Raw genomic sequence first — 19830 nt, forward strand, 5'->3', positions numbered from 1 at the left:
AAAACGGAATTGACCTTTCAACTGTCAGCATGGCTTTGAAATTGTCTTTGGAATTGGTTGAGCAAAACACCAAATGTGGTCAAAAAGGCTTAAATTATTATACATTCCTATGGGAGCCGCTTTAAACAGATGCAGACAATCACAAGCAATGATTTAGTCAAAAGCAAACATTTGAAATCTCAAATAAGTTAAAACTAATTCACACGTGTAAACATTTTCAGAATGTTAAATCGCTGCAAACTTTTCCTTGTGCGATTTTCACCATAACAGGCCAATCACACTGTTTCACACTGTTTAGGGTTCTATGGATAGCTAAGGGTGTTAGGTACAAGCAGGAGCTTCTATCATAAAAACTGAGGGAGTTATAGAGGTTTTAGTAAAAGTTGTTTTTGCAAAATAGGCGCGAGATTGGAAAACAGTAATTCGGGTTTAAAACTGACAGACAGGTTTTCTTAATACTATGTTAAGGACTACAAAAAAGAATTCCACACAGGACTCAGTCATTCAAGGCTGCTCATAACTATTCATGTGTGATGCTCTAGTTTCCGTTTGGTTTGGGAATTACTTTTCTTAATCAAATCTTAATCAAATCAATAAGAACTTAGGCTTTAGTAACACAAATAAGAGAACACAGATAAAAGAAAGGTCAGCACAAAAAATCATTCTAGCAATACTATGGTTCTGAATTAAAGAGGGGATGGGTTTGAGATTGGATCATACAATGCAGATATATTATGGGTCACTGTTCTTCCTACTAATACTTACAGAATAAGTTATTAAATTGGACCGCCAATTCTGGTCATGGATTGGGACTGTCAAGGAAGGACAGCACATCAGGCACAGGACTGGATAAGCTAGGCCGCTCACCGGATTTGCACAGGATCTGCCCTTCTTGTTTCTGGGTGTTTCAAAACAGCTGGATAGCGAGATCCTCAGGCAAGCCTTGTGGTGGCAAGCAAGATACATTTCAGGATACGAGTTCAGAAGGCTTTCCCACACCACAGCGCTACACTGGGTTGTGAGAATAAGTTTGAGGATTTAGGCCTTGCTGAAAATCAATAGTTCTCTACTGCTTGGCAAGGTTCTGGGCATCTGGATCTGGAAGGATGTTAAAGTTGGATGTACAATGCTGGACCAAAGTGCTTCACCGGAATCAGGAAAGTGAGTGAATCAGTGAGTCCCTATGTGTTGTCAGCTGTCTCTATTTATCCTTTCAAATGACATCACAAAAGGTGTGTATGGGCCGGCTTAAGCTTGTCCCTGTGAACTGGGATTGGATCAGGACCTCATCTCCGCCTTGCAACTGAGTGATTGGATCAAGGCCCGATGATGTCACATTCATGGTTTAGCTTTACAGTCCTTAGAAACCTCCCCTAAGCCACTAGTGTCAAAATCGGATTTTATCCTAAATACATATTTCTACATTGGTCACCCTACACAAATCACACACAAAGATTCCATATTATATGTAGCATCTGTTCATCAAAATCCCACAGCTTTGGGATCTTGTTTCACCTTTCTACAGAATGTTGACCTTTTCTCCATGAACACATTTTCCACATTGTCTGCACATTTTCATAAATGTGTGTGTTTAACATAGGGATGTGTGTGTACATTTTCACAATTCTAACATTAATACTGTTCACATAAAACCACATATATTGCAATTCTTGTCCAGAATATGTTACACAGTTCTACCGCCTCTTAAAACGTGCAGCCAAAAATTAAACTAACAACTCTGTCCTTTTTATATTTTTTACCACTTTGAATAACAAGTTATGAGTCTCTAAAAAATGTTCATTCTTCATTCTTAACAGCAAATGGTCCGTCCCTTTGTCTCTCCTTGTAGTCCAGGAGTAGTCCCCTCCTTTTGGGAATTCCTGTCAGGAGCAATTTATGGACCTTTCACTCATCCGTTCCCTGGGCTGGAGGATCTGCCATTGTTCATTCTCTTTTTGTAGACACAAGTCTGGCCTAACCCACAATGATCATCTCCCAGTGAGTTTCTGCTGAGAGGATTTCCCTCCCCTTGGGAGAAACTTGTTTTTCCACTTCTTGCAGCTCAGCCAGGCTAATTTATTCTTAATTTCTTAAACCCAGCAGAAACCAAACTGGTTGCATCAAACATAAATACATTACTTTCTTAGCTTCTTAGCTTTAAACCTGTGGGATCAAAAACACAACTGAGATCTGTATTCCTTTTAGCAACAATCCTTGTATGTTTGCTAATCCATCAGACTTTTAGTTTAGATACTTTGAATTTTCATCAGGAGCTCATCTGACAGCTGTCATTCACAGGTAGCCCAGTATGCCGCACACAGATTTTGACAGGAGCTGTCCGTTTACAGATAATTCAGTTTGTCTGAGGAAATGTTTTGCTCTTTACACTTTAGGACTTTGTATATTTGCCTTGCTTCATTAGATTACATGCATTTTAGCGCCAAGCAAGATTTTGAATGTTGAGAAGTGTTGTGTATAGGCAGTTTGGAGTTTTTAGCAACAAAGCAAATGTCATTTATAGGCACATTTTGGAGTTTCATTTGCAAAGCGCTGCTTCTCTCTCTCTCTCTGCACTCTGTTTGCTGCTCATGGAGCCCACTGGCACATTTTCTGCAGTGTGAGCTCTATCCCACCATACATGCACCATGGGTGGCAGGTTGTGCATCCATCTTTTTGTGCGTTTAAACACGTGTTTTGGAGGTTTTTGGCGCACACAAGAGTTTTGCCGCCATTGTTGCTGTTTCTTGCACCATAACTATCAGAGTGATGCCGCATCAGATAGCGGAGTGGGTCAATACATCCCACAGTTTGTATTGTGGAAAATCAAGCCATTTCCTCTGGGATTGTCCGGCGAAACTCCCAAGGAGAACAGTCGGAGCTACTGACAAAGAAAATATGGAACAGGTCCAAGACAATTCCCAAGCCCGGAAAGTGTAGAGGTCTGCTTGCCGAGCGATGAGAAGGAACAACAGACCTCGCACCTGGCCGTGCCCATGATCCTGATCAGTCACCAACAACCGTCCAAGATTCATGCTGTGGAGGCGAATGTGGACAGTGGGGTAGTTCCCTCCGTCAAAAACAAATAACGGAACACGTCACAACCGTTGATGGGACCCAGATATCCTCGGGTCCAGTAACACATTGTACAGCGGAATTGACTCTCCTGTGTCAAGACGGCCACCGGGAAGACATTGGGCCTCATTACGAGTCCGGCGGTAACCGCAGCGGTAAAACTGCCTGGCTACCGCCGGACTCGTATTACCATTCTGCCTCCGTGATTCCCGGAATTACCGGGGCATTACAACCCCGGTTTTCCGGGAATCACAGAGACGGAATGGTGTTAATCCCCATTCCCATCGAGTCCTATGGGACTCGATGGGAATGGGAATCATGGAAACACCGGCAGCATCTTGTAATGCTGCCGGTGTTTCCTCGGCCGCCTGCAGGCGGGCGGTGTTAAACCCGCCAGGTCAGACCTGGCGGGAACATCACCTCCCGCCTGCAGGAGTCGGGATCAGGCGGTCTGTTATTTCGGCCACCGTTATTTCCGGACCGCCTGAGTTATAATGAGGCCCATTGTCTTTGACCTTATTAAAGCTCCCCAGTTTTGCGTGATTCTGGGGATACCCTGGTTAGAGACCCCAATCCAAAAATTGACTGGCTCGCTAAGAGTCTGACCTTCTCCAGTGAATGCGCTCGCTCATGTTACACAGTGAAAACCCCTTTGAGCAAGCAAGCAAAGTCTTCCTCTAATAAGGGAAAAGTTGTACTGGCCTTAACAGGTTCATTGCAGAGTGAATACCAGGAACAACAAGAATGGGCCGAGAGAGGAGAACATCATACGATCAGTGATGGACTTCCCTATTTTCAAGGACGCCTTTACCTGCCCAACCAAGAACTATGAGAACAAGTTATTGCCAGTTACCATGACTCATTTGTAGAAGGACATCCAGGAATCACGAAAACATTGGCCAAAGTAAAAAGACATTATTGGTGGCCGACCTGGTGGAGAGACATAACTCAGTTTGTGCTACCTTGTGGAATTTGTGCGCAAAACAAGTCGCAAAAGCAGAAACCTGTGAGTCTTTTGCAACCTCTAGAAGTGCTTCCTGCTCCTTGGCATATGCTTTCGCTTGATTTTATCACAGATCTACCTCCTTGCAACGGCTATAACACCATTCTAGTTGTGATGGACTTGTTTTCTAAAATGGCCTACTTCATTCCCCTGAAGGGTCTTCCAAACGTTTCCACCTTAGCGAAAGTGTTCTTAGAACAGATTGTCGTCTACACGGATTTCCCTCAATCTTAATTTCAGACCGAGGAAGTCAATTCGTCTCTAATTTCTGGAGGAAGTGTTGTAAAATCACACAAACCGATCTCCGACTGTCCACCAGTCACCATCCTCAAACTGACAGTCAGAGCGAACGGACAACCCAAACGCTGGAACAATACCTAAGATGCATGCTGCATCAAACTGAGAATGATTGGAGGGAGATTCTATGGATAGCCGAATATGCATATAACTACACACCAATACCGGGCACAGTCCGTTTTACGTCATGTATGGACGACATCCGCGTAACTCCAGTTTGGATCCACCTGAGGTTTTAGAAATGCCCGCAGTGAAAACTTTGCACACCACTATCACTCAGACCTTTAAGAAAGCAAGGGAGTATCTGGCCAGAGCCAAAGATCGACACAAAAAGTTTTCGGACCAACACCGTAAGGAGGCCCTTGCGTATCAAGACGAAGACAAAGTCTGGCTGCTGTCTCGACATGTACCCATGAAAGGACCCGAACTTTTCGTCCTCAATACTTAGGCCCATACACCATTCAGGCCATCATTAACCCAGTGGCAGTAAAGTTAGCTCTACCAGCAAATATGCAAATCCATCCGGTTTTCCATGTGTCACTTCTGAAACCTGTTCAAACTGGTACTCGGATTAAAACACCTCTGGACCCTGTGTTATACTACCTTGTAGACTGGAAAAGATACAGCCCTCAGGATCGAACATAGGAGCCTAGCGACCAAGTCCATGCACCACAGCTGATTAAATGCTTCCATCGAGCTCACCCAGCCAATCCAGGACCAGTTGGAAAAACATCCATAAGAGGGGCCTTAAGGGGGAGTGCTGTCACAGTCAGTACCCTCAGTACCCATTTGCACCCCCAACCCGACCCATTGTGAGAACATCATTATACCAACAAGCAGCCAAAAGAAACCCAAAACTATTGAAAAGGACTACTTGGTCTCAGTCCTGACACCTTTGGCACCAGGCTGATCATGGTGATTGTGGAACCATGCATTGAACATGGAGGACAGGAAGTCATCAAATATGGAGGACAGGAAGTCAGGGTCCTGTTATTCATCCTTTTGGACCATGCAGTCTAGTTTATTGGGTGTGGTTGAGCACATGGGCGTGGCTGGCTATATAAGCCATGCCCAAACCTGAATCCATGCTTCGTGTTATTCTGCATGCCAGCAGCGTAACGCTCACCGTGTCTAACTCCCGGCGCCCCACGAACTTCCAGCTCCGATCCCGATTTGAGCGTCGACCTGCAACGAGAAAGCAAGACATTGTTATACCGCAGCCTACCTGAGAATCCTGTGAAGTTCTGCATATCGCCCGGATTCCTCGATCATCCACCGTCGAGCCGCATCCTGCAAAACAAAAACAACAGGTTAGAGAAACCCACATCTCAGCGCTAATGCTTCGTGCATTTGAACTCACCTCCTCTCTTCATCAGCTTCATTCTGCTGCATTGCTGAGTTGAACCGCAAGTCCTCTGGGCTTCTCCGGCTCCAATCCAATCTACAAAGACAAAGGGACAAAGGTTGATTAGAAGCGTGAAAGATTACAAAGGGACAAGCACAGAAGGAACCAAGGGGAAAAAGAGCAAGAGAGCTAGGGTGCAAGAAAGAGAGAGAAAAGGAGCGAAAGAGCAAGCATGAAAGATCGCAAGAAGATTAATAGAAATACTAAAGGAGAAAAGAAGTAAGAGGACAGGAGCGAAACACACATAACACAAGAAAAGAATGAAGTAAGGACAATCTCAAGGACCAGTGAAGTAAGTAGGCCCTTAATACCATACTTTGCCAGCAACAGGTCCCCTGCACAGACAAGTAGGACAGAGAGCCCACCTAATAGAGAGTCAACCTAGAGGGAACGAACAGTCAATGCTGCAGGGAGGTGTGGGACATTCCCCAGCAGGACCAACATCCTAATTCCTTTCCTTGTCATAGGAGCAGCCTTCTTTCAACCCAAAGCTGACCGCCTGAGTGACCAGAAGCATAGTCAGCAAACAACCACGCCCCGCCTGGTCCGGCACCCCCACAGAGACCATGTGAGCGTAACACTCATAATCAAAATCTGTTTGTGGCTGCATGTTCCTTGGGGTAGGTGTGGCCCTTTTATACGCCTCCTCAGCGGTTCCGATGCACATATGCCTTGATTTGTAACACCTGTAAGCATTGTGGTTCAGGTAAGTGTGCTATGTTTGTTGGCAGAATTGCCTCTAATTTTGGGAGGTATTTCTGCTGATTTTGGTCTTGCAATTTGGCGGACCTAGGTTTTTTTTTGGAGGTAATTCCGTCAGGGGAATTAGCCCCGGTGCTAATTCCGCTAATTATTGGAGGAAATACAGCTGGAGGTAAGTCCGCCAATGGAATTACTGCAATTTCTTAGGAAAGTCAGATTTGGCATAGTGGCAAAGTTGGCGGTAACGGAATTACGGCCAATTTGACCACTTACTGCCATAATTGTAATGAGGCCCAAGTGTTTTGAATCCGAACCAATAATTCTACTGGGGTTTGATCGTGATTCAGTTTAATGCCTTTACATTTTTGTTTATGAACATTTTCAGTCTGTCCTACAGTTTTTAATATATCTTCTTTAATCTCAGCAAAAGGGGTTGTTACTTCTGGATTTAGTAGATGATATGAATTTTGAATTTCTCCTTTCAGTAAGGTAGCCAAATAACATGTTTTTAGTTCTGGCACCAGTTTAATTGATGGGCTAACTGTTCAAAATTGAGAACAAGAATTCCCAAGTCTTCCCCCTTCTTATAGAGTTGCATTATTCCATGTGGTATTATAAATACTCACTCACTCACTCACCAGACCCATACTGGGAGCCTATAGGAGACTCAGACTCTCAGCACGCACCCACCAGCACCCCCCCTCAACAAGGAAGCAGAGTAGGTCACCTCCCATTCCCCTACTCCCCCCTAGCAAAAATATATACCAGAAGACCAAACCTATGACCCACAAGCTAACCTCCACAGCTACCACATATCAACGCAAACCCCAGAACTCCCACTCCAAAAAAACAGCCTGTCCTCATCACCCATAGCGCAAATTTATTCCCCTAACATACCTCTCAAAGGTGCATTACTAAACGTGCGCTCCCTAGGTGTGCATGCCATTGACCCTCATGACCTTATCCTGGAACACCAACTATATTTCTCAGTATTAACCGAAACCTGCCTCCACCCTGCTTCAGGTGCCCTACTGACTCTAGCTATCCCTCTGGACTACACCATTTTAAGATCTGACCGTCTAGATGCAACGGGAGGAGGAGTAGCTATTATTGCTAAAACCTCACTACAGTTCAGAGCCTGCAAAACAGATCAAATAGACAGATACAAGCTTCTAGCTCGCAAACTCTCCACTGAACCCAAAACCACTATCAACTTCCTCATAGTATATAGAGCACCCAATACCACCAATCACCCTGATATAGACATCCCCCTACTCATTACTCTCCTTCTAAAGCCTAAGACCAAATTCATTCTACTGGGAGACATCAACCTGGGATTTAACAACTCTCGTGACCACAAAGCCACAGCCTTCCACACTGCGCTGCAAGAATTGCAGGTCTCACAAATAGTCAATGCACCCACAAATGCTAAAGGCAGAATCCTAGATTGGATTCTCTCCTTGAATATCAATCTATCCCTTGAGGACATTGTGGGATGTATTGACCCAGAAATATCAAAATGGCCGCAAAACCCTCATGCCCGCCAAAACCTATGGAAATCGCGCTTTGCAACACAAAAAGACGGCTGCCCGATCTACCATGCATGTGGTCAGTGGTGAAACAGAGCGCACTCCTGAAACATGTCACTGGGCTGCCCAACAAGTAGAAATGGAGCACAGAGGAAAAAGCAGTGCTTTGCTGAAGGAAATCCAAAATCTTGCTTTGAAATCCTTTTTATTGGTTGCTGAAACTGCAGAATACTGGTATAAAACACCCTCAAACAACCAATATTCTTGCTAGTTGTTACAATTCATTTAGTTCAAGAAATCATGATGATATTACAATGTCCTGAAAAGCTAGATTTGTCATCAAAACATCCACAGCAAATGTTGCCTGCCTGTGGTATCTGTCAAAATCTGGGCGCAGTACCCTCGGCTGCCTGAATGACAGCTGTCAGAAGCCTGCATTAAAACTGTAAACTTATACAACTGAAATCTAATGTCTGAAATCTAATTGACCTGTTATTGAGAGTAACCAAGGTTGTAACTGTTTAACCCTAGGTTTAGGATCTGGAATCAATGTTCTAGCTGCTTGTTTTGAAATCACATGTTTATTTTAAACCAAGAAAAAAATGCAAGAGAATAACTTTTGAATTTAAGCCGGCCTAAAAGCAACCAAACCAGTATAACAGCTTCCCCCACAGAGGCAAAGGGCCTCTCCCTTCTGCTTCTTTCCACCAGGAAATCACACCCATGTGATGATTATAGGGTGGGAGGATAATTTGGGCTGCTGTGGGAAGGAGACAATGGACATCCTCTGGCTACAGGAAATGTCAAGTGTGAAAGGTCTTAAAATGGCCTGGTCCCAGGAGGAACTGGGAGGAGACTGCTTTAGAGCTGCAGGGATAAGAAGGAGGCGGAGACAAACAGCCATCTGTGGCTTGACATTCACAAAGAACATTTTGTTTAAATACATATAATTTACTATGTAAAATTGTGAAAATTATAGAAATAACTGCATTGTTAAAGTGATTTCTGGATGCACGGGTGAAAAGGCGCCAGAACTCTGTGACATGTTCTAGGACGGAACGGCGGAAATTGTGATATTACACAAAATGTATTTTTGATAGAAGCATGAAACTTTGTACACTTATATTCAATGCGCACATTTGTGGAAATTTTCTCCGAAATTGGACATTGTGTTCCGGGCAAAAAGGACAAAATTCTGTAAAAAGCAGACACAAACTCTTACAGCGACGATGTTTGGAGGAGTATCTGCTACACAAAATAAATAATCTATATATGTTATTGTTATAGAGGTTGCACATTTCTAAATATGTATTGTACCAAAAGTAGATCTTGTGATCAAGTGGCGAGGGGTGGACTCTAGGCCTCGTATAACCACATCATCATGATGACACACTGTTTTTCTCCTCCTTTCAACGGAGAGAGGAGACGCTGACCAATCCCTAGCAAGGGGGTGTGCTTAGGGTAATCCAGCACACACACCCCTTTATCATAAGAATAAATAGAGACAGCTCAGCACTGAAAAAGGACAGACAGATTCACCCACTAACCGATTGCTGGCGGAGCACCCTGAAGCAGAACCATCCATCTTCCTTGCTCCAGACTACAGAAACGTGGGAAGCAGAAAGGCCCATTCTGTAGCTGAACCATTCGTAGCTAGGCCTTACATTTCCAGAACCAACCCCAGAAATTTAAGGGGAACAAAAGAAACAGCCGGGCTGCGCTGTACTGCTTGCCTGCTAAATAATCTATATATGTTATTGTTATAGAGGTTGCACATTTCTAAATATGTATTGTACCAAAAGTAGATCTTGTGATCAAGTGGCGAGGGGTGGACTCTAGGCCTCGTATAACCACATCATCATGATGACACACTGTTTTTCTCCTCCTTTCAACGGAGAGAGGAGACGCTGACCAATCCCTAGCAAGGGGGTGTGCTTAGGGTAATCCAGCACACACACCCCTTTATCATAAGAATAAATAGAGACAGCTCAGCACTGAAAAAGGACAGACAGATTCACCCACTAACCGATTGCTGGCAGAGCACCCTGAAGCAGAACCATCCATCTTCCTTGCTCCAGACTACAGAAACGTGGGAAGCAGAAAGGCCCATTCTGTAGCTGAACCATTCGTAGCTAGGCCTTACATTTCCAGAACCAACCCCAGAAATTTAAGGGGAACAAAAGAAACAGCCGGGCTGCGCTGAACTGCTTGCCTGCTAAAAGAATTATTACGAGAACCAAGAGATCAATCCAGTTGTGCCGTGCTGTGACCAGAACCATTGCAGACCCGATCCAGTTGTGCCGTGCTGTGAACAGAACCATTGCAGACCTGATCCAGTCCATGCCGTGCTGTGAACAGACCCAGTCCAATCTGATGCCCAGCAGTCTGACCCAGAACCAGAATCCCTGACCTGAATCCCTGATGGTTCAGTTTGAAACACATATAGTGAGTATATATAGATAGAACTGTGTCACTAGTATATGTACCTTGCTTAGTCCAATCCCAATCTTAAACCCATCCTCACTTGTATGCAGAACCAGTAGTGTTAGGAGTGTTTTTGAATTGTCAGGACTTTTCTTGCACTAAGTTTCTCTCATTTGTTTTCTAAAATCATAAATCATTAGTATTGTGAATAAATAAATTGAATCCCAGAAAGAAAGTGAGTATCCACCACTTGAAGGGTCCCTGGCCAGGACTGTGGAGATTCATGTGTGGCATTCTCTTTTTCTATAGTCATAATCTAGTATAAGAAATCCCATTTGTCTTTTAAAAGCGCATTCCTGTTTTCCCTTTCTTGCGCCTGTCTGTGAAAAAATCGACCTCCACTAAAACGTGCTAGAATCCATTGTAGCTAACATCCACAGCTTTAATTTGCATCTAAAACCGCATTCCAAATCCATATAGTTCTCCCGTAATCGCGATTATCGCGCGCTGAAAAGTTTGCCGCAAATTTTCGTTTAGGGAAATTATGACACGTGTAAAACAGCTTATGATTGCTTCCGACCTCAGTTTTAAGATTTCACATTTCTTCTTAGTATTAAATCATTGCTAGTGTTTGTCTGCAACTATTTAAAGTGGCTCCCATAAGAATTTAAACAATTTCAGCAATTTAGCCCATATTTAGTGTTTTCAACCAATTCATTCTTCAGATAACTTAAAAAAACATTTTGGCAGCTTGCCAGTCAATCATGTTTTTCTCTTGTGTTGCTGGGGGGAAATTGGGATTGTTATTTTGTTTGAATTCTGCCATTCCTGAAACCTGTTCTCTCCTCCTATCTCTTTACATTCTCTATTGGGGAATTGAGGGGTGTGCAGGGGGAAATAGTAACCACACTGCTATTTGATCTGAACATACACACAAAATCATTATTTCTGTGCTGAATTGTTTTGCTCACTATTGCTCCTTGTGATTAAAGAGATTGCTTAGTGTTACATCACCCCGTTGGTGATTATGGTATACCCATTATACATAGTGTGATTAATTGTAACTACATAAATAAATATTTTAACTTTGCAAACCAGCCTGATTCCTGGTTCAGTGTGACCGGGGGGTTTCCAGGAGAGGGGTGTGATATGAGTGGTACATCGTTCAGAATAAAAGAGCTTTTAGACACAAATAAATAAGGATTTCAGTTGTGCATTAAACGCTAGGCGTTGACTTAGGTGAAGTGCCGGATTGAAATCACTTAAAACATTACAGAAATCTCAAGGTCTGATCACTTTCTAGTTCGATTTAATGTACCTATTGCGAAAGCCCACGATTCACTCACCCCGCCCTAGCTAGAAATACACGCAAGCTCACACCAGAAAACCTGACCCCTGTCCTCTCCAAACTATTCGAAGCACAGACTATAATGAATACCAACCCTTACTGTATCTCCCTTCTCTAACACACCTGCCTTAAATCGGCTATCAATCAAGTAGGGCTATGCAAGCCCAAATCGGCCAGATCTGATAAACGAAGCAACTCCTGTTTGAACGATTAACTTATTGATCTCAGAAGAAACAAAAGAGCACTAGAACACCTAACTAGAAAAAAAACTCCACAGAGTTGAAAAATGAGCTCCAGGCAACCACAAAAAAATACAAACTCGCAGTCATCACCCACAAAGCCAAGACTTGAATTCACACATCACTAATGCTGACACCAACAGCAAAGCACTGTTCTCAATTCTCAGAAAATTGGAAACACCTATCCTACCTCCTAGCCCCGCCATCGCCAGCAAAGCATGGTAAACCACCATACAGACCGCCCTAGCCTCCAAAAACAACCTCCAAGACAAAATCGACACTTAAAGAAAACTATTGGCTCTAACCACAGAGACCTCCCCCCTAATCATTTGACTGACAATATAGACATAGCATCCCTGTTCAACTTCACCCTGGTTACCCAAGAACATGTACTAAAGATTATTGCTTCCCTCAAACCATCTAATTGCAAAGGAGACAGCTTTCCCGCCAAACTAGTCAAGATCTGTGCTCCCACTCTAGCACCTATCATCACCAATTTCATAAATGCATCTTTTAGTACTAATTCCATCCCTTCAGATATAAAAGAAGCGTGGGTCACTCCTCTGCTGAAAAAACCCACACTTGACCCCACCATGCCCACCAACTATAGGCCCATCACCACGGTTCCCTTCCTTCTTAAAGTAATCGATAAAAGTGCATACACCCAAGTTCAAGCACATCTAGAAAACAATCACCTGCTAGGCGATAGACAATCAATCAGGCTTCGGCCCAAACACAGCACTGAGACAGCACTACTAGATCTAAAAAATCAGATGGATGCTATCAGAGACTCAGGGAATCTATGCATCCTCCTACTTCTAGATTTGTCCGCTGCATTCAATTTGGTGGACCACGACAAACTATGCCTAGTACTATCAAAAAATGTTCACTTTTCAAATGATGCAACCACGTGGGTTAAATCTTTCTTATCAGATCGTACTTCCAGAGTAGCCATTGGCAAGGAGGCGGCTGACCCTATCGCAGTACCTCTGGGTGTACCTCCAGGATTGTGCTTCTCCCTTACGCTTTACAATGCTTACACAAAACTTCTCCTTGCAGCATTAGACACCATGGGGGCCATTTACACCAACTTTGCGGATGATACACAGATACTCATCTCAATCACTGGCAACCTAGAGCAGGATTCCATCCTCATAAATAAAATCTACTCTCTCATTCAAAATTGGATGGCAACAAATAGTCTATGCCTTAATGTTGAAAAGACAGAGATCCTCATTGTAGGTTCCCCAGCGTGACTGAACAAATTACACCCGGACTACACATCTATCATCATAGATGGTACTCCCATTACTATCTCAAACCAAGTCAAAATGCTAGGTGTGTACCTAGACTCAAACTTCACCATGAGCAAGCATGTCACCTCGCTGGCCTCATCCACTGCCTATACAGCTAAACTCATTGCCCTCAGTCGACAATTTCTCACTCCACAAAATTGCATTACCCTAGCAAGAGCCCTTATTCTGTCTAAATTAGATTATTGTAATATACTCCTGGTAGGCAGCACTAAAAATAATTTAGACAAATTGCAACTACTGCAAAATAAAGCCTTAAGAGCAGCGCTTGGAATCCAAAAAAGAGACCACATGTCACAGATCAGGAGAGCGGTGCACTGGCTACCCATACAAGCCAGAATACTACACAAAGCGCTCACCATCACACATAAATCCATCACCCAAAATGCCCCTACCTATCTGAATCACTGCCTCACTTGTAAAACCACAGTCAGATGTCTAAGATCCAACACTCAGCACTCACCTACTCACCCCCAGCTTCAAGAGCTCTGGTACAGGAGGTACCAGCTTTCCTGCAGAAGCTCCTATAATTTGAAACTCATTCCCACTGAACATAAGTAAAGAGCCCTCCCACACCCACTTCAAGAAACTACAAAAAACCTGGTTATTCAATAAATTCTAACCTGTTTACCTCCCTATTGCTTTTCCCTAGCCCAGGCACCACGACCCTAACTTGTAAACATTGTAAGCCCATACATTCCCCATTCTCAATTTTTGCCTTGTATCTGTGTCAAGGTTTCTATTCTCACCTGAACCCATGTCCCTTGTAACCAGAAAGTTGTATTGTAACTGTGTAATCTACGCCGTGATGCCCTCGAGTTTGGGTGTATAATCAAATGTAATAAATAAATAAATAAAGCCTTTGGGAGTTAGCAGCTATTCTGTCCAACCCTTCTTGAAATCTTGCTTCTGCCTTTATTTGGTGTTCCGTTAATGTGGCCAATAGGGTATCTAAAGTAGCCATTGTGATGTTACGTAAATAGCTTTCAATTTCTCCTGTAATATCTATTTCTTGCTCGCCTGGAGCGGTTTGAAATTCTTCACTTTCGTCTGGTTCATATGTATTTAGTTGGTACTCGTATGATTTTAGGGAGGTCGGGTTTAATATTTGGAAGGGAAAAGGAGGTTCCTGCTCTGGTTGTAAGTATTAAAGTAATGTTACTATATGATTTAAAATTATAATCTGGTTCCCTTTTCAGATTTGACAAAGGTTTTTGGTGGAAAAAAGGTTTTGTTGGCAGTATTCGTTGTTTTTATTCTACAAATTGTGTCTTGAGGATTAACATCCTGAATGAACTCATATGAGTGTTTGGGTTGAATTATCAATTTAATGAATAGTACACCATATGTGAGGGGTCAGAAATGTGATGTACACAAGTAGCAATCTTTATTTGGATATTAAAGGTGAGATAAACAACTCACTTTCCCTAACCTAATGAGGATTTCCCTACTATTAAACTAAGACTAAAGGAATACACTCTAAAAAGATGTCTGCCCCTCACACATATACACATAACAAAACAAAACATAACATACAGTTATTAGATGGCTGATCAAACTCAACAGTATAAAAATAATTTGCAAACACAGTTTTATAACCAAAGTTCCTTGTAATCTGGGTCAGTTCCCCCTTCCCCATGATTAAAGCAGGATCCTTGGATCAAAGATCCAGTCAAGAAAGTTCTTTTCAATATCCAAAGTCTGCTTGAAAGTATACATAACATTCTCTTTACTCCACATGTTTTGCAGTTGCCACTTGGATCAAATACAACACAACTTTCTCTTCCAAGTTGATTATTCAAAAATGTTTACTATCTTCTGCTTCAACAAAACCATACGACTTTTATCTTCCCACTCTATGATTGTTCAATATCTTTCTCTTCATACACAATAGGATTTTGTCAGAATGAGTTTTATCGCAGTTCAAATCATCACATTTTAGTGACTTTGCCACCCCAACCTTTAACCACAATGTAGTACTTAAATGTCTTCTTCCTGTTCCACTAACCTGCCAGGACTAATCACTGAAAAATCCCTTTCCTGGTATAATCGTCTGCCAGAATAACACTCTTACTACTACTACCAGTACTCAGTGGTGAAGTTTACTTCAAACTTAATAAAGGTCTTCAACCTTCAACAACATTGTGAGTTATAACTTCTTTCAAAAGGGCATGAATACCAATTGATTCCCATTGTTCCTCTGACTTGTTTGCCACATGCAGGGCAAGTTAATTTCCTCTCCCCCTTGATAATGATTACAATGAGGGCCTCTTTCCTGCCATTTTCCGGTTTCTTCTGCTTCACCAAATAACTGCGGATAATATCTCTGACTGTTTACTTTTTCTAGGAAAGCGTGTTTCCCTCGTGTTTGTTATTGCCTCTCTTTGGCTTAGTCATTGCTGGTTCTCATGATTGAGTCTTGCCCCCTCTTTACTTTGGCAATGGTAGTTAGAATCGTTTTCAGGTCTTGCCCTCTTTCTTTGGCTTAGGGAATGCGGGTTTCCCTAAGGCATGTGAGAAACCTAAGGGTGCTTTCATAAGTAGGACCCAGGGATCCCTTATCCAGGTGGCCAGGACACAGCCATCGCTGTTGGATCCAGTTCTTGGGGGTGAACCTGTGGGGGAGGATCACCTGGGTAGGGGAACCCGGGGTCATGGTCGGGAAAACACCCCAGGTGAGATGCGGTATGACACAGGGGAAGAAGACGAGGAGGACCAAGTCTTTGTGGTTTTTATAGGCAACTCTAGATCAACCTACCTTCCATCCAGTGGATCTCCCTTCCCTAAATCCAACAACCACTCCACATCTGGTAAACCTATTAGATATCCAAACTCTGTGGCTGTGGGAAACTACATCTCCCAGAATCCCTGCTGTCGTCCTGTTGTCTACTCGAGCACTCCCAGTCATTCTTCTCATCGCCCCCCTGATAATTATTTCCCGAACTCTCAGTCTGCTCTGACCAAGCATTACCGTTCCCACAATCCCCCCTGATCATTTCAAGATACAAATCGTGGTCATTCCTGCTTGTTGCACAAACCCTACTCCATAGATATTTAGAAGCTCCACCCACAACACTTTTCCTACAGGAAACTTTCTTACACTGTAACAGACAATGGACTAACATCAGAGCTGTTTACCTAACATGTCCCAACACACGGGTCAGGCAGAGTCAGGCAATTGACAATAACCACGCACACCTGATGACCCTTTACCTTCCCCACAGGGATAACAGACAGACCATGAAAGCACACTTTGAGCAAGGCTGAATGCTCAAGGAGACAACTACACTAAACAGGCAGTTCAAACGGAGAAGAAAGGTGTTGAGACCTGGAAGACAACCAAGGGGTGTTACCCAATCCATTTTCAACTCAGACCCACAACGCCTCTGAAAGGGAAATCATACGAGTGGGAGTGGCAGCTGGTGTACGAAGAAGCAGATGACAATGGTACACGGGGGCCTCCCGCATTGATAACGCAGGTGGAGAGGCAAGCTGGCCACTGTGGTACTATACTTGACTCCAGAGATCAGAGAATCCAACTGGTTTAGCACAGCCGGTGAGTCAGAGGAAGACTGATAGCAAACCAAACTGTGTTGAGCGTAGTTTGCAAGTAGAAACATGTAACGCTCACCTGATTCCCACGGAGGCGCAGGTCTGGCTTCGAGTGCTGATGCTTCTTCAATGGTGAAGCACAGGACTCTGAAGATGGACAGGAAGGGCCCTCTACTCTGGCTTCTCCGGCTCGCAGGAATATTCCCCTGTGCGTGAAAAGGGAGTATTACCTACTGACTGAGTTATGCTCAAGCCTCCCACTCTCTTCCAACCCTCCACGATACCCTTCCACGATTCCCTGTGAAGTCTCACCTTAGGGTCAGGAAGGATGAGCTCTCCATCCTGCTTCTGATGCAGGGGCGCGTTGAAACCCAGTTACTTCACTGGATTGAGGATTGATGGGAGTTCAGGTAAGCTTGACTATTCAGGTAAGACTCTGTAAAGGTTCTGTTGCAAGTTCAAAAGTCCAAGCTTAATAATAATGTTCATTGTCTTTTTGCAGCAAGCGCTAATGCTTATGTCTTTTTTCCCCCTTAGGGGCCGGGGTTCGGAATGCCGGAGATATGGCACCGACCCGAAGTGAAACGTGCAGTTCCAGTTCCAGTAAATGGCAGGTTAGTTCTGGATGAGCGCTCGGGAACTGTCTTTGCATACGCTCATTCAATGTCTTTGTCTTTTTTCCCCATAGGGGCCGGGGTCCGGAAAATGCCTGGAAGCGGCAAGACCCGAAATGAAATGGGAATGACCCAACAGGTAAGTCTTATTCCCTTCCTTCCCTCACCTCTTATTCTTGTCTTTTTCTCTAGGCTCTGGGAAGTGGCTGTATATCCGGATGATCGCTGCTGAAGATGGAGGAACCCAGGAAAGGTGAGTGAAATGCCGCGCTGCAGCGATCGTAGCAAAATGCTTTTAAAAATAATGTCTTCCCTTTCGGGATCGTCTGTGACGTCTCTGTGGTGCAGATTTAGCTGGTAAGGTCTCTTGTCTCCCTTTGCAGGTGACCCAGGATGCTGACAGGCGTGGCTGAAGTCCAGATGCAGGAACTGACACGGTGAGCGTCCAGCTGCGAGGAGCAGAACAACGCGAAGCGTGAGTTGCTGATCGGGTGTGGTTTAAATAGCTTTGGAAGAAGTCCCAAGTGTGTATCCTTCCTCCGATCAGGTATGTATCCTTCCCTGACCACACCCGGGTGGAAAGTAGTCCCACAGGTAAAGTAGTCTCATTCAGGCCTCAAGAGGGCCTGGATGTGGCAGCATGGTCTGCATCAGGTAAGTGCACATTAAAACACTTGAACACATGTCTAGCTTTATGAGCCTGGCACCTAAGGCGCCAGGACAGAGGTCCAACATGAGCCTAGTGCCTAAGGCGCCAGGACTGCGTCCAAAGGGCCCCAGCTTGGGCCCGCTGGCACTCCCCTGGGGGAAATGGTGCCTGCCTCTGGGGTCGCTGGGTCGGACCTAGCTCCTTGGAGGTAGGCATCATGACAGTACCCCCCTCAAGGCCCCTCCCAAGGTTCTTCCCTCCGGGGGTTTGGGCTTGTTCGGAAATCTCCGGTGAAACCTTTGTACTAATCGAGAGGCGTGGACATGGTTACTAGGCTCCCATGATCTCTCCTGAGGTCCATATCCCTTCCAGTCAACAAGATAGAAGAGTTTCGACTTTACCACCTTGGAGTCTAAAATGTCTTTAACTTCGAATTCCCCTTCAATTTGAACTGGATCTGGAGGCTTGGACAATCGGGTTCCTGGTTGTACTAGCTTCAAAAGTGATGCATGAAAAACTGGATGAATACGCATGTTGGACGGTAGATCCAGTTTAAAGGCCACTTGGTTGATTATAGCTTTGATGGGATAAGGTCCTATGAATCTGGGATTGAAGGTTCGCGGGCCCTTGAGGGGTAAATGTTTAGTTGCTAGCCATACCTGGTCTCCTACTTGGTAAGGAGGAGTTTTACTTCGGTGCAAATCAGCGTTTTCTTTATACTTTTTCTTGGCTTGCTGTAAATGAGTTGCAGCTTCTTTGAAGGCTCGGGTTATTGTGGAATGCAGATGATTTACTGCGGGCATTTCCAGGGTCAGAGGTGGTTCTAGGTCAGAGGTCCGAGGATGGTGACCATACAAAGTATAAAAGGGGGTTTGTCCGGTTCCAGAATGCAATGAATTGTTGTATGCATATTCTGCGATCCAAAGGATGTCTTTCCAATTTAACTCTGATTGGTGTAACATGCACCGAAGATATTGCTCGAGAGTCTGATTGGTTCTCTCGGTTTGTCCGTCGGTCTGGGGGTGGTGGCTGGTGGATAACCGCACATCTATTTATGCTAGTTGGCAACACTTCTTCCAAAAATGTGAGATAAATTGACTTCCACGATCCGAGACTAATATGGAAGGGAAACCATGTATGTGAACTATATTCTCCAGGAATTCCTTGGCCAAGGTGGAAGCTGAAGGCAAACCCTTTAAAGGGATAAAGTGGGCCATTTTGGAGAATAGGTCCACAATTACAAGGATTGTGTTGTAACCAGCACAAGGAGGCAGATCTGTTGTAAAGTCCATTGACAGGGTGTGCCATGGCGCCGATGGAATATCCAAGGGTTGAAGTAGGCCGGCTGGCCTTTTCTTTTGAGCCTTGTTTTGGGCGCAAATTTCACAAGACAGTACAAAAGACTTTATGTCTTTTCTCCAAGAAGGCCACCAGAAGTGGCGTTTGATTTTTTCCTCCGTTTTAGCGATACCAGGGTGTCCTTCCATTAAAGATTCATGATGATGGGCAATAACAAGTTCTTGCAATTCTTTACTTGGCAGAAACAACCGCTCCTGGAAGTAGGGTAAGTCATCCTTAACGGTGTAATGAGGACCCTTTTGACTCCATTCCAGTAAGGTTGAAGAGTCTAGAGGTTGTTTTACTTGCGTTTGGATATCCTGAATAGTTTGCAGTGAAGTTAAG

The sequence above is a fragment of the Ambystoma mexicanum genome, chromosome 3q, assembly GCF_040938575.1.
Source record: "Ambystoma mexicanum isolate Mex_15411 chromosome 3q, UKY_AmexF1_1, whole genome shotgun sequence".
Classification (NCBI taxonomy): Eukaryota; Metazoa; Chordata; class Amphibia; order Caudata; family Ambystomatidae; genus Ambystoma; species Ambystoma mexicanum.